Raw genomic sequence first — 16,139 nt, 5'->3', positions numbered from 1 at the left:
AAGTGAGAGACTCTGTTAAAAAAACAAAAACAAAAACAAAAAAACAAAAACGTACTCTACCTTTGCAGAAAGCTTGCCAACTCCTCTTATAGAAAGTGCAAAAATAAAAATAAAGGATTCATAGTAAAGTGACCAGGATGCTTAGGGTTCCAGAAACTCTTATATAATGAGAAATTATATTGCCTTAGCTTCATTATTTTTGCTGATAAAGATGAAGCATACTCTTCTTCATCCAAACTTTCTCAGTTCTTTAACCTTTGACCCATAAATGGTGTCAGTGCTCACAACCTCTCTCAAGGTGTTGGTCTTAATTTCATGAGTGACTGAGTTTTATAAGAATACTTTAAGGGTGCTATGTTTCTTCTTAGTGTTTTTTACTTTTTATGTTCGAGAAAACCTACTTACTTCTGCCCCTGATTTTAGTTGGCTGCGATATTGGTGCACCATGCTTTCTAACCTTACATATGGCTTCACCATCTTCAATTACTGAAAAGCTATGGTGAACGTGAATGAAAATCTGGTTCATCTCTTTCAGCCCCTATCCCCACCCCATTCTTTATCAGTGGTTTTGTTTTTTTCTGCAAGAATGCCTAAAATTTATTTATTAATTCTTAAAGTTGAATCATTTATTTGGTAGATTTCTTGATACTGGTTTTTCTATATAAAATTTTCGTGGGGTAATGTGTAATTTTGACCTGCAGATACACTTTTTTCTTGACTTCGTGAAAATGTTAATTTACTATATTTTAGATTACAGTTTTCTTTTACTGTCTCCTCTTCAGAGACACCAGTAGTCTTTATGTTAGCGACTCTTTCTTTTCTGTCTATAGCATACATTTCTAGTTGCTGTGATACCTTTAGCTTTTTCCTCTTTATTTACTATGAAATTTTAATGTATTCTTTTTTCCATTACTTGAGTTTTCATGCATGTCTATAATAGTTTATGTTTCTAATTCAATAGTTCTCAATCCTACCTGAACATAAGGATTGCCTGTAGAAGTTTTACAAGTCTCAAGGACAGACTACATCCCAGAACTATTAAATTAATAAATTCTGAGGCAACCAAGACTGGTATTTTTAAAATTTCTGAGGTAGTTCCAATGAAATCCACCATTTTAATAAATGTAGATATATAATGATTTTTGTTTGGTTGCTTTCTGGGCTTTGCAGTCTCCCTTTTTGATCTTCTGTCATTTCATTGTCTTATCTTCTAACCGTGTCTTATTAAATTTGTATTCTTAAAACTTTTCGAGAGCTTACAGCTTATCTGGATAATTTATATTCTTTTTGAAATTTCAAATTAATAATTTATCTCAATTTCTCATATTTTATCTCTTCTCTTGTCCTTCTCCCCCTTGTCTTTTCCTCCACCTTTCAGTTCTTTCAACCCTGCCACTTGGTTGTCTCGTTCATTTGCACTATGCTCTGCTAGATCTTTCAGGATATTTCCTACTTATGCATAAGAACAGCGGCTGTGTCCAAGCTTTCTGGTTAGTGTGATATGGACTAAGCATGTTTTCCATGGAGGCTTGTTTTTGAAGAACAGTTTGTTTCTCAGCTCTAGTTTCTATTGGAGGTCTGGATATTGTTTTCTATTCATTTCTCTGGTCTGCAGGCATGTAAATTTGGTGGAGAAGATCTCTACCGGTGCTGAGTCCTGGCCTGATGGTAGACATTTGGGCTCTGCTTTGCCTTCCAGATACTATCAATGAGCTCTCGCAGGGCAGCTTTGCTTGCTCAATAGCATGTCCCACTGTGATTGGTTTTAGCTTTTCCTCCTTTCCCTCTATACATATACCCTAATGTAACATAATCTACTGAGAAAGCTCTGTTAGAGTTTTTCATTTGTGCTGAGGTCCTCAGGAGGTATCTCAGAGCTTTCCCTCTCAAAATTTTTCTTTGACTTTTCTAAGACTGCGTACTAATTCCTTAGTCTACATCTCTTCAAATTTGTAATAAAAGTTTTAATGAAGTCTTAGAATGTTACGAACCTCATCTCTACCGAAAATACAAAAAAGTAGCTTGGTGTATGGTAGTGTAAACCTGTAATCTCAGCCACTCAGGAGGCTGAGGCAGGAGAATCACTTGAATCTGGGAGAGAAAGATTGCAGTGAGCTGAGATTGCTCCACTGCCGCCCATGCTGGACTACAGAGACTGTCTTAAAAAAGAAAAAGAAATAGATTAAAAAATCAACACATAAACCTATGCATAACTTAAAGACATACAAAAAGACATACAGTATTTCATATTCTTTGTGAATAGGTTAAAATGTATCATGACTAATACAACTTAGACTTTTAGAGTTCTAGATCATTTATGCTTCTTCTATAGCTAAGAATATGTGTAGAGGCTTTCTTTTTTTTAAAAAAGAATTTACTGAGCATGAGTAATACATAAAACTAGGTATATTTCAAGAGAAAGCATGTTCCTTACCTTCAAATATTTTCAGTATTATTGGTAATCAAAGTACATAAACATAGAAAAAAGTAAGTCTCAAAGGTGTGAAACACACATAGTTTTGCACACAGAACAAATGCTAAATTGATAACAAAGCAAGTTTATCAAGGGAAAGGATTTTTGAAGGGATCATTTCTCATCAGCATTTAAGAGAAATGATTGACACATACTGGGGGCAAGGAAACATGAAATCCCTCCAGGTGATGGAAAATGCACGGAGAGACACTTTGATGAAAAGGATCATTAAGCTACTTATTGTTTAGTGATTATGTTTGTGAATTGGAGGAAGCCTGCTGGCGCGCCCAACCTGTGTGCATTGAGCACCTGCTGTGAGGAAGCCTTCCTCTTGGCACCCAGGAGTAGATAAAAGTTTCGATAATAATCTCTACTCTATAGGCAGCTTATAAGAAATAATATTCAAAGCAGATGAAAATGTACAATTATAGGCCAAAGTTAGCATCATGGGCAAAAAGTAATGAAAAAAAAAATATATATATATATCACAAGAACAAGTACTCCGATAAGAGTTCTTATCTCTGGAGGAAGAGGAATTTAATGTGTCTTCAAAGAAGATTTTTCTATGCAGAAAATTCTATTTTCTATGAAGGACATTTTTAGAAGGTTTTGCTGAGCAGCAGTGATGAAACAAGATGCCATGATGAGCTAGTGGAGTCACATTGTCTGTATTTGTCTATGTAAAAATGAATGCATTATTAATCTGAGCATCTGAGCATCTGAGCATCTGAGCATCTTTTATACCATAGCAATATCAATTTTGACCTACATAATTGTGAGGTTTAAATGAGGTCATGTATGTGAGATTTTCAGCGGAGAAGTTACTGTATAATACAAGATCAGTGAATATTGATGAGGGTGATGGAAATGAAAATGATGGTGATGATGATGATGATGACTTCAAAGATGAAGATGATGATAGAAAGGAGAATCTTAAAATGGAGTAGGAGGAATAGCTGGAGGAAAGAAGTGGAACAATTTTATATTTTTATAAAAATCTTTATGCTCTTTAAAATGAATTAGATGAATGGAACAGAGGAGAAGGAAAGAATAGAAATTTGCAATGATCAGAAGCAAATCTAAGACAATAGAAAAATGGAGAAAGATTTAATTTGTCTTTTTTCAGGGAGGTATTGATGGTGTAAATATCATTTAAATGATTACATAATGAGGTAATCAGAGAAAATAAGTTGGAGTGAAGGCAGTTTGGGGACAGAGAAGATAACAGATGGGTGCTCTTTCAAACGTGAAGTGGTAGCAGAAAACATGGCAATAACTAGTAAACACAGAAATAGAGAACTTGAGCTTAATCAGATCTAGTGGTACAGATTTGATACTCATCAGTGTTTCTATAATTCAAAGCTCAGAAATGAGATCAGTTTACAAAAAGAACATAGAGCAGGATTGCTCTTTTCTGCTGGGCTCTTCTACAGTCAGAATTTTTTCACCTCAACTTCCTACCCTAATTCGTGGTAGCCTCAGACACTATGGAACCTAGTGACGGCATTCATGTCCAGTAATAAAGTACTTCACGTGTACCTTCAAGTGTGCATGCTCACACAAACATACTCACACGTATGTAGTTCTAAACATGTGCCTCCTTTTTTGAGAAGCTGCATATCAGAAGCAGTGGGGAAAGTGAATTCAGAGTCTTGCCTCCCCCACTTAACTGACTTTATATAAGTGAGATATTAATTCTCTCAGGGTCCATTTTCATGTCTGGAAAAACATCATTATATATCACACCTGGTAGCATGGAAGCTAAAATGGTTTACAGAAAGTGTTTTTCCAGCTGTAAAGATATAAACAAAAGACGGTTGCAGTGAGTCCCCTAAACCAGCACATGCATCAATCAAACTTCGTCTCACTTGAGGTGGTCCTTTGACTCCTCCCTCCTGAACAAACAAAAGTAGTTGGTTTAAATCTTCTACAGTTCCTTTGTCTTTTGTTCTACCAAGTCAGTAAGGCAAAGATCTACAGACATAAACAGGAAACATCTTTATTTATGAAGCAAAAATCCAGACCTCCTCTAAATGGGTAAATGCATAAAGAATATTGAGTTTATGAAAAAAACATTAAAAAGGTTATGTCTAATCTCTTATGAATTCATATAGGGAAAGGACATTCTATGTTATATCAAGAGTGACATGTATGCTTCTTATTGGATAAAACTTCAAATTGACAAAACATTTTTATTTACAGAGCATTTTGCATGCAATTTCTCCTTACTAGTTTATTCCCTCTCCCTTCCCCTTACCTAGAAGTTCTTTTAACTAACATTGACTGAGTGTTATCTACCATGGTAACTCCTGAAATAGACTCTGAAGAGCAAAGAAAATAAGCAGTATTCCCATTATTTAACTTACTTCATCTACGTATTCACATTATTTATACCTATTTAGATCCCAATTAGACTTTTCTTGTTATAAAAGACGTTATGTATTACTATAAACATCGAATTAATATTCATTAATATAAACATTCAAATTCTTAGGAACTTCAAAATCAGCATTTCCCTTAAATTATGTTTTCATTTTTTTTCTAATAACATCGATCAGATAACATTATTGAATTATTGAAAGTTCACACATATTTCCTGGGAGATTGTAGTGGCAGACAGGATTTTAGAATTCTTAGCTTAGATCATAAGAGATTTCGTAGAGGCTTAGAGAAAGCAACCATCATCTCTGAAGAACTGAAGAGCTACAGCCCCATGCATTATAAATTTAGTGATTTAACTTTGAGTTCTGGGATGGTAAAACGTATAAACACTTATTTTAATAGATTGATGGATCTTTTGGGGGAACAGAGAGAATAGATAATTTTTCTGAATTCTTATCTTTGCTTTTGTGCTTACATAAATTATTAAACATACAATTTAACATAAATAGGAGAAGTGCTTAAAATTACATAGGCATGCTAATCATGGAGAAACATACTTTTCAAGGCAGAGACAATAAACACAATATTTGAGAATTGCTTTTTAAAATTTTATGTCATATTTCTCATAACAAGTGTTGCAATAAAGTTTTTATTGCTAAAGCTTAATATAGAATTAGGTCATTCATAAATCTGTTGCAATTAATGTTTTAGGGCAAAATAAATTCAAAGATATCTTGTTTTAATAAATGCCCAAAGTACAAAATACTTCTGCTCTAACTTTATTCTTAATGGCAAGATAGTTCATAAATATATGAACAACTATCTCAATAACATTTCATATTTTTACCTAAAAGCTATATTTACTCAGGTTTCATATATTCTCATAAAATCTCTTAGATAACTAAAGTAAAATTTGACATTTGTATTTCCTCAGGATTTGTGCTAAGTTCAGTTTTAAAAATCTAGATTATAAAACTGGGAATGACATAGACCATTCCTATTTCTTTATTAGCAGAATGCCAGCAATGTTAGGTACTGAGCTTATGTTTTTAAATGCACAAATGTATACAATTTTTGAATGAAAGAAAATATGCATCTATTGTCTACAGAAGAGGGAATATACCGTCCTGCTATGGATATAAGATAAATATTTTTTAAACTGGAAAGCCAGTTTTCAAGTAGCATATTTATAAAATCTAAAAGATTTATACATCAAAACATTATTCAAATTTGTCTGATAACCTACGTACAATTTGCAGTTGTATGATAAAATCTTCCTTGAATCAGTATTGACCTAAAATATAACATGATGCCATTTTTAAGTTTTCCCAATTCAGATTTTTGATACTCGTAAAAAAGTAATTTTCATATCTAGATTAATAGGACCAATAATTTTCTTTTTGAATCAAATTTTGCCACATTAGTATATTTTATTTATTGTGTGTGTGTGTGTGTGTATATTTCTTTTTATGGTGAAAAGATATACATATATTTATAATTAGCCAGCTGGACTCAGTTTAGATGATCCCAATTTTGTTGGCAACATCCAAAGCATCGTAATCAGGAGCCAGTGGAACATATGCCGCCTTCTCTCCATCAGGCGGAATCAGGGTGTTGACCTTGGCCACGTCAATGTCACAGAGCTTCACAGCCTGTTTGATCTGGTGCTTGTTGGCTTTAACATCCACAGTGAACACAAGTGTGCTGTTGTCTTCTATCTTCTTCATGGCGGACTCAGTGGTCAGCAGAAACTTGATGATAGCATAGTGGTCAAGTTTGTTTCTCCTGGGGGCGCTCTTCCAAGGATATTTGGGCTGCCTCCGGAGTCGCAGTGTCTTGGGCCGCTGGAAGGTGGGTGACATGCGGATCTTCTTTTTTTGTGTGTGGCTGCGGACACCTTTCAAGACTGCCTTCTTGGCTTTTAAAGGCTTCACTTTGGCTTTGGCTTTTGGAGGATAGGAGCTTCCTTCTTCGCTTTCAGTGTCATCTTCTGAAAAGGGTCCGTGTGTGTGTGTGTGTGTGTGTATTTTTATTGCACTTTAGGTTCTAGGGTACATGTGGAGAACATGCAGAATTGTTGCACAGGTACATACATGGCAGTGTAGTTTGCTGCCTCTATTCCCCCATCACCTATATCTGGCATTTCTCCCCGTGTTACCCTCCCCAACCTTCCTACTCCCCAGTGTCCTCCCATAATCCCCCTCAACAGACCCCAGTGTGTGATGCTCCCCTCCCTGTGTCCATGTGTTCTCATTGTTCAACACCCACCTATGAGTGAGAACATGTGGTGGTTGATTTTCTGTTCTTGTGTCAGTTTGCTGAGAATGATGGTTTCCAGATTCATCTGTGTTCCTACAAAGGACACGACTCATCGTTTTTTTATGGCTATATAGTATTCCATGGTGTATATGTGCCATATTTTCCCTGTCCATTCTATCATTGATGGGCATTTTGGGTTGGTTCCAGGTCTTTGCTGTTCTAAACAGTGCTACAATGAACATTCGTGTGCATGTGTCTTTATAATAGAACAATTTATAATCCTTTGGATATATACCCAGTAATGGGATTGCTGGGTCAAATGGAATTTCTATTTCTAGGTCCTTGAGGAAGCACCACACTGTCTTCCACAATGGTTGAACTAATTAACACTCCCACCAATAGTGTAAAACTGTTCCTGTTTCTCCACAACCTCTCCAGCATCTGTGGTCTCCAGATTTTTTGGTGATTGCCATTGTAACTGGCATGAGATGGTATCTCAATGTAGTTTTGATTTGCATTTCTCTAATGACCAGGATGATGAACATTTTTTCATATGTTTCTTGGCCTCATATATGTCTTCTTTAGAAAAGTGTCTGTTCATGTCCTTCACCCACTTTTGAATGGATTTGTTTTTTTCTTGTAAATCTGTTTTAGTTCTTTGTAGATTCTGGATATTAGCTCTTTATCAGAAGGGTAGATCGCAAAATTTTTTTCATTCTGTTGGTTGCCGGTCACTCTAATAATTGTTTCTTTTGCTGTGCAGAAGCTCTGGACTTTAATTAGATCCCATTTGTCTATTTTGGTTCTTGTTGCCATTGCTTTTGGTGTTTTAGTCATGAAGTCCTTGCCTATGCCTCTGTCCTAAATGGTTTTGCATGGGTTTTCTTCTAGGGTTTTTATGGTGTTAGGTCTTATGTTTAAGTCTTAAATCTATTTGGAGTTAATTTTAGTGTAAGGTGTCAGGAAGGGGTCTAGTTTCTGCGAACATGGCTATCCAGTTTTCCCAACACCATTTATTAAACAGGGAATCCTTTCCCCATTCCTTGTTTTTGTCAGGTTTGTCAAAGATCAGATAGTTGTAGTTGTGCGGCATTGCCTCTGAGGCCTCTGTTCTGTTCCACTGGTCTATAACTCTGTTTTGGTACCACTCCCATGCTGTTTTGATTACTGTAGCCTTGTAGGTTTTTTTTTTAAACTATTAAATAATTTTAATTGATTAATCACAAAAGCATTAAGCAAGCAAAATGTTAATTAAAATTTTTAAATAAAATATTTAAAAAAAATAGAAGTGCAGAAAATAGCATTAAAATGTTTGCATAATTACACACATTTTAACACCTCCACATTCTTTTGGAAACCCAGGATTTTAATTTTGGAACCATGTTAACTTACAGGCAAATAAAGTGAAAGCAGATGAATAGTTTGTACGTATAATTACAATCTGTAAAACAACTTGCCTAGAGTCTTATTGCCAGCAGTTGAATGATTTTTTAGAATCAAAACAATTTCAACAATGTTTTGCTTTTTAAAAAATCCAAGAATTATACAAGAAAAATGTATGAACACTTCATTGTAGTTACGCAGTGTCGTGGTCTCTGATCCACCAGCCGATGTATATTTACTAACCTTGGTTCTATAACTATACATTTTGTAAAGACTTTTTCCAGATATAATGAATAAGGTGCATTTTAAATAAGCAAAAAAATTAGAAAATGAAACCAAATGAATCATGTAATCCAACTAGGCATTTTGTTAATGACATCAATTGTCAGTACCAAGTTCCTAAGTAGTACTACCAATATTTCCATTAAAAAAATAATGAAATAGTGCGATTACTAGTGCAACTTTAATTAAATCTGACAGATGAACATTTAATTCTATTTTCAAAAAGATTAAACATTAAGCTATAGAATTCTGCTTTACAAAAATGCAAATAGGATAATATTATTTCTTACCATCTTTTCTTGTTACGAAAAGGAAATTCTAAACATTTTCTAGAGATATTCAAACTGAGTTACTCCAGACGAGTGCCTACCAAGTAAAGACTTTGTATAGAAAAGCCAGGAATGATGCTGGGCATGGTGGCTCATGACTGTAATCCCTGCACTTTGGGAGGATCACTTGAGCCCAAAAGTTCCAGACCAGCTTGGGAAACATAATGAGACTCCTGCCTCTATTTAAAAAAAATATATTCAGGAATTCCCTTTACAAAATGAGCATAGAAATTACTTGTCCAAGTGTAAATTTGCCTCTTTGCTTCTGATGGGGCATTAGATAATCCTGGCCTAAGAGTGTGTTTTGTAAAAGACCAGGTCACATTTCTAGAGAACAATCACTTTGCTTTGTCAATGTTCTTACATAACAGTGAAGTAGTTTTCCAGTTATAGCTACAAAATTTCATAATTAACAACTCAGAGTGCTAATCAGTAAAGCACCCCAATATTTTTCCTCCCTTTGAATTCCAGATAATTTTCAACAAATTTATTCTTGACTTTTCAACTCATAAGGAACAAAACTGTGGTGTGTGCATGTGTGTGTGTGTGTGTGAGTGTGAGTCTTGATACTTTTTTTGATATTAAATAGTGTGTACTTTATAATAAGGATCTCTCTGAACTTATCCAGATAGTAACTGCTTTATAACTGAAATCAGCTTTAACTATTACAATTTGAAGTCAGGTAGCATGATGCCTCTAGCCTTGTTTTTCTCGTTTATATTTTATACATTGTATTTCATTTTGTCAGATTTCTGGTTTGAGCCTGAAGTATGATTTGTCAGGCTGTGTAATTGCCAGTACCTGTAATCGGAAGGTCATGTGAGTAACAGTATCTATGGGGTCATCTACAAGTGTCATGAAAAGAGGCAACTCTAGACTCCAAACTAGACAAGAAATATGTTAGCCCATGAAGGCCTTTATGGACTGTGAGTAAAAAAAAGACTCATAAGACCAAAGTGAGATTTTTTTCAAAATGAGCATTTTTAATAGAAATAACCACGACATTTTTATCTGACATGCATCATAAACAAAAGACACTGTCTTTGTTTCTCTTAGAAGAACATGCTGTGAATGAATGAATAAATAAATAAATAAGTAAAATATTTGGGTGCAAATGGTTCATTGGGAAATGACCTGTGATCCCAGGAATTTATAGTGTAAGACCGAGGAAGTGAGAGGAAGAGCAGGTAGCACAGGATGTGATATAAAGCAAGCTGCCATTGTGCACAACGGGAGCTCAGAATGATAGGGCATTCTGGAGACACGGTAGAATATACTCCTGCGAGTTATTCTGGACAAGCCCAAACCACTGGAATAGTCACCTACCAAGTCCACACTCATCATTGGTTGAGAGCTTCTTCTGCAGCTTAACATGCTGACAGGGCTGACTCCAGTTGGTGACACAAGTGTTTCCCAACAGCTGGTTTCAGCTTGTGAAGGTGATTCCTAAGGGGGCCTGGGCAGAGTACCCACATTATGGGCTCCACCATCAGAGGTACTGGCCACCTCTGGCTGGTCGCCCTGCTAGTCTCACACTGTTTTTTTTTCCTGCCTCAAACACAAAGCCTAGGAAAAAATTATCATGCTCTTTCTTATTTAAGTTAGTTCCATGTAATGTCTCTTGCTTGTCCTTCCCACCTTTTAAGGGCATGCATTTTATCTTTTAGCAGCTTCGATGAAGAAAGTATATTTAAGTATGGAATGTGAAGGGTTTATAATTTCAAATGGATAATTCAGAACACTTACCTTACTTTGAAACCTTAGAAGGTTGTACCAATTTACTGTAACTACTTTATATAAACTATTAATAGTTGAGACAAATCTGCTCTACTTAAATTTACTAGATTGCCCCTCCCTTTGAACATGACAGCTGCCTCTTTCTTTCAGAAAATGTTTTATTGGACATGGACAACATTAGGGTAGCTGTGATTATGAGGGGGAGGGGATATACCTGATATAATCCTTGCCCTCAAATGAGTACAAAATTGAGGCGAAAGGGGAAAAAGTCATATTTAATTAGAATGCCATGTAGTATGTGGTAGGCACATACAGGTACCAATGTATGAGTGGTTAAAAAATGGGCTGGAAAACTTTAGGAATAATTTCTTACTACAAAATCAAGGCAAGCTTAATTGAGAAGGTACTAGTTGACCTTGGTCTCAAAGGATGGGTAGAAATAGACTAAGTCGCAGAGAGAAAACCTTCCAAATGGAGATGATCAAACAAAATTATGGAGGTGTACAGAAAAAAACTGTTAATGGTTTACCTGATTAAATAACATTATTCTGAGTTCTTTCTTTCAAATTTGTCATAATAGAGGATTTTGTTGTGGTTACTATACTTAGATTTTAGATTATTTGCTTGTCTTAATAGCTTTGTTTTTCTTGCCTTGCCAATGGTTTTTCCATAAAAGTGATAGAGAGCTGAATAAAAATAAAGAAACTAAATACTAATAAAACCTTTTGAGGAATAGATGTAGAGATCAAAAACTATACATACAGTCATCATGGTATCCTCAAAGAATATTGAGCCAGTAGCCCTAAATAGTAGTTCTGACTCTGCCCCAAATTAACCTAGCCCTTTGGGTCTCAGCTTTCTCATGTGGAAAATTAGAGTATCTGGCTGTATGTCATGAAAGTTTACTAAATTTCAAAATATCTGACAGCTCAGTTGATAGTACAGTGTGCGTAGAGAAGCTATATGGAGGTGTTTCTATTTTCTAAAAATCAAAATATTTGTCTGAATGGCAAGAACCATGGATTATAAAGTTAACACTGTATAGAAGATTTAAAGTTGTTAGCATGTATTTGAGTAAATGAACAACAAATATATAAGACCTGAAAGAAATTGTGAATGATATTTATAGTAATCTATCTTTTCTAGTTCTCATGCTTTTTTTCTCACTAAAGGTCATTTTGATCAATTTTCTATTCAGTTAACACCGTGGCTTTCTGTATGGAAGGAAAAATTCTCATATACACAGTTTCTAATGTCATTACAATTTTAGTAGCTACTTAATACAGGGTGATACTGTGAACAGAAAGGTGTTAATTTATTATCAAATTAACCTATACCTCATGCAAAAATGTACTATTTTCTAAGATCACTAGTCATTTCAAAATCTTATATGTATTGTATAATGTATGTTTCATGGAAATAAAATCAGTTTTAAAATATATAGTCTGCACTTCATAGACCTATTTTTTTAAAGAGTAATATTTTTAATAGATAAAAGTATCTGACCATAAATATGTGGCAGCTATTACTTGAACATGTTTCTCATTATACCTCCATGTTTGATATCCTGCACTTTAACGATGCATTATTACATTGTATTTAGAGTCAAGAAAATACCAGTGGATCCTAGAATAAAGTTTAATAGGGAGAGATGTAAGAAATGGGGTTGTTGAGATTCAGTGTCAGGCTTAGGAGACTGAGTGGAAGAACGAAGGGAAAGACCATTGACTCAGGAGAGAGGAGAGCAAGCCTCAGCTTAGGCATTGGCGTTAACAACAGGATGACTACAGATTGAGCCTATTCTAATTCATTAACCTCAACTGTGAAAGAAAAAAATTCAGATGACATCTGAGATTCCGTTCAGCTCTAAAATGTTGTGAGACTGCTTTGATATAGCTAAAACAGTTTGTGGTTACAAGGTTGGAACCACTGTGACATATGCCAAATTTGAAATCATTTCTATTTGAAGACTTCATGCTTCAAAAATGGTGACAGTCTTCAATTTTTCTCTACATTCAGTGGTGAATCTTGTCCCGTTGTATGTAGAGATAAATCTTCACCCAATGTTTGCAGCATCTGCAGAGAATGATACCTGACATAATAACACCCATATGTTCACAGTCCTCTTGCATGTTATTCTCAAGGCACTGTTCCACAAAAATTTCACAGTTTCTTATTTTGATAAAGAAAAATGCCATCTATCTTCCTGGCATAACTGTGGCACACATGGCTTCCCAGTTATATCAAGATTATAATGTACTCCTAATTTCTTTGAGTATTTATTGAGCCTTCCTTTTCAGCTAGCACCCTGTTCAGCTTTATGCAGACATCATCTCATTTTTTACTCCACAGTACTGTAAGTGCTGTGTCATTATCCCCATTTTAAACACAAAGAAATAAAGGCTGAGAGACGTGAGAGAAATTGCCTGTAGTTAAGGAACCTAGTTCTGTCTGTCTCCCGTATCTCATGATCTGTTAAGAAAAAAGCTAAAAGGTAACTCTGACTTTAAGCCCTAGTATTTAGAAAGATGATCATGTAAATAAGTGACAGTACCGCATTTCCAGTGGAACATTTTTGCTTCTGTGTAACATGACGAAATGGAGTATCCAAAAGAACTCTTACATAAACTGGAAGTAAATAGATTAGGACAAGAGAAGCAGTCAGTTATAGACATGCTTCCATTTATCCTTATCTGTAGGATTAAATAAATCTGGACAAAATTGGTAGGCTTTATTAATACCTCCATTTATAAGCATATATAAAATAAAGTGAAATGAAACACAGCTCTCATTCTTAGTGACTATTGATTACCAATTTGAATATAAATTTATTTTACCTCAGTTTTAAAGGTTGAAAACCTTGATGATGTCCACACAATGAGATTAGGGCCATCACTCAAAGCTGGACCCTCTAAAGCCTATAAGAGATTGTTATATAAAGTAGAATAACAAAATTACTAGTTTCAATAGACTGCTGTCATACATACCAGATTGCTCTTATCTTACAAAAAATACATCATTTTCCTGGAGGTCAAATTTCATAGAAAAATACTTTTTTAAAAAGACATCAGCTGGTTCCTTGTTCAGCAGTGTATTGAAAACAAGAAGAGCTAATTGGAGGAGGCAAATACTCAATAATTTCATTTTTATTTCCACAATGCAATATAATGCCACAATGTCTTAAAGACTCAAGATCATTCATTAGGATGAACATTTCCCTAGAGAGGACCCTAATAGATGTTGTGATGGTATTCCTCACACACTCTTGCATTCAGAACTTAAAAGTTTGTTTAAAGTCCAGAGGTAGTACTCTGGTTCCTCATAGTCTTTGACCTTTTGACCCAAAAGAAATTTGTTGTCTTTGACCAAGAATCTAATTCATTGAGGAAACAATCTAGGTTAGCCAGATCTGACAACTATAATCTTCATCATTAAGTGGATGATAAGTACAATAACCAGAGATTGTCACATAATGCACATGTCCCACATAGGGCTGAATGTTACTGTTACTACTTTAGTAGTAGTTTTTAATTTCTTAGTCTCCATCCTTATTCTTTCTTGTTGTTCATTCTGTCTTTACTACATTTTTTTTTCATATTTTGACCTAGTCATAGTGTGCATGTGTGTGTATGTGCACACACATGTTGATTGATTCTGAAAAGATACCTTGATTCTCTTTATTTCCATATCTGGAATAATTCAATTTCATTGTCACCTCCCTCTCCTAACCAGAAACTGCCCAAGTACTAAGAAGATTAATGTGGTGATATCACATATTGAATATATGTGAAAGAAGTTTCCTGTCCTTTGGAGTGCTCAGCAGTTCTGTTAAACAAAATACATGCTTACTAAAATGTAATGAGAAAATGATGATTTGTTCATACCTAGTATCATGCTTGTCAAAAATATTTAAAATTACGTTATATATCTACTACCCGATGTGCAAGCATTGGGGAAATCCAGGCAAAAAATAAGAAAAATAACTGAATATATCACAAACATGATATATTCTTCTTGTTTGAATTCTAGCTAATTGAGGTTTTATAAATCGTGAGGCATAGCTCTCTACCACTTTTCTCTGTGTAATTCTGAGTGTGTGTGTGTGTGTGTGTGTGTTTAATGATTTTACAATAAGAGTTTAATGGTTGTTTCTGTGTATCAAATTAAATGTGAACAAAGTTAAAATACTTTAGATATATCAAATAAGAAATGCATTTTGTCATCACTTTTTATGATTTTCTTACCATAGATTTAAATAGATTTTACTTTTATCACTATACGTTGTTCTTGAATATGAGCATTTCAAAATGAATTTTAAAGGAATACAACTGAATTAGATGGAGTACTACTCTCAACTTTTGAAATTAAAATGTGACTACATACGTTATCATAATTTTGTAGCTAAATAAGATTATTCTTTCCAATCTGTTACTGATTTTATGTCTTGTATCTCTTCAACTTTTGACTTATCATATAAGGAGTACCAAGATGAAAATATATAGATCTAGTTTTACAGTGATTCATTCCTTGTCTTATATCTTTTCAACTTATGAATTACTATAAAAGAAGTATCAGAAAGAAAATGTATAGCTAGTTTTAGGGGACTCTAAGGATTGTAGTAATAAACACTTTCTATATGAAATTATTGTGCAGGTGGGAAAAAGAATTTATTTCTATTCATTATTGCATCATTTAAAAAATTTACTATGCAGATTGTAGAAATACGCTATAAAAGTTTATGCATTTGCAATTGTTAAAATGTTTTATTAGGACATATATTTGGCATACTGCCCTCATTTCACTTTAGTGACTGAGACTGTTGCTTAAAAGAACACACTGTTTCTCTATAAGTACTTTCTAGTCATTTCTAAATAGTAATGGAGGGACATTGCCCCCAGCAGGGAAAAAGGAGAATAGAAATAGAGATCTAGCAATTCATGTAAAAAGTAATGAATTTGAGTGAGTACAAGAAACTACACATCGACAAGAAGTAATCTTAAAAATAAATGTGCTCTCAGAAATAAGACAGCTGTTAAGTTAGTTCTGTATTTTTTAATCATCTACATTTTTAAGACAAAGAATCTTAGAGTATTTTATATAGATAATATAGAAAATTAAAATTAATTAAAAATAGCTCATTTATAAACTGTGTCTAAAACCTCATCAATGTTATAGTAATTAAAAATAATATACAATTGTTTCAGTTCTGTTGCATATCAGAACTTGATATAAGGTCTGATGGCTCTTAAAAGGAATTAATTTTGGGGACCCCTAAACCTTATGAAATCAAAGGT

The 16,139-nt window shown here is 34.3% G+C and overlaps 1 pseudogene; it reads right to left on the bottom strand.

The window, feature by feature from the left end:
* Positions 1 to 6,372: 6,372 nt before the first annotated feature.
* On the bottom strand, positions 6,373 to 6,842 carry LOC100408910 (large ribosomal subunit protein uL23 pseudogene; annotated as a pseudogene).
* Positions 6,843 to 16,139: the final 9,297 nt, after the last annotated feature.

This window comes from Callithrix jacchus, chromosome 3 (assembly GCF_049354715.1).
Source record: "Callithrix jacchus isolate 240 chromosome 3, calJac240_pri, whole genome shotgun sequence".
Classification (NCBI taxonomy): Eukaryota; Metazoa; Chordata; class Mammalia; order Primates; family Cebidae; genus Callithrix; species Callithrix jacchus.
The sequence above is the reverse complement of the archived record's forward strand: the minus strand, read 5'-3'. Positions and strand labels throughout refer to the sequence as shown.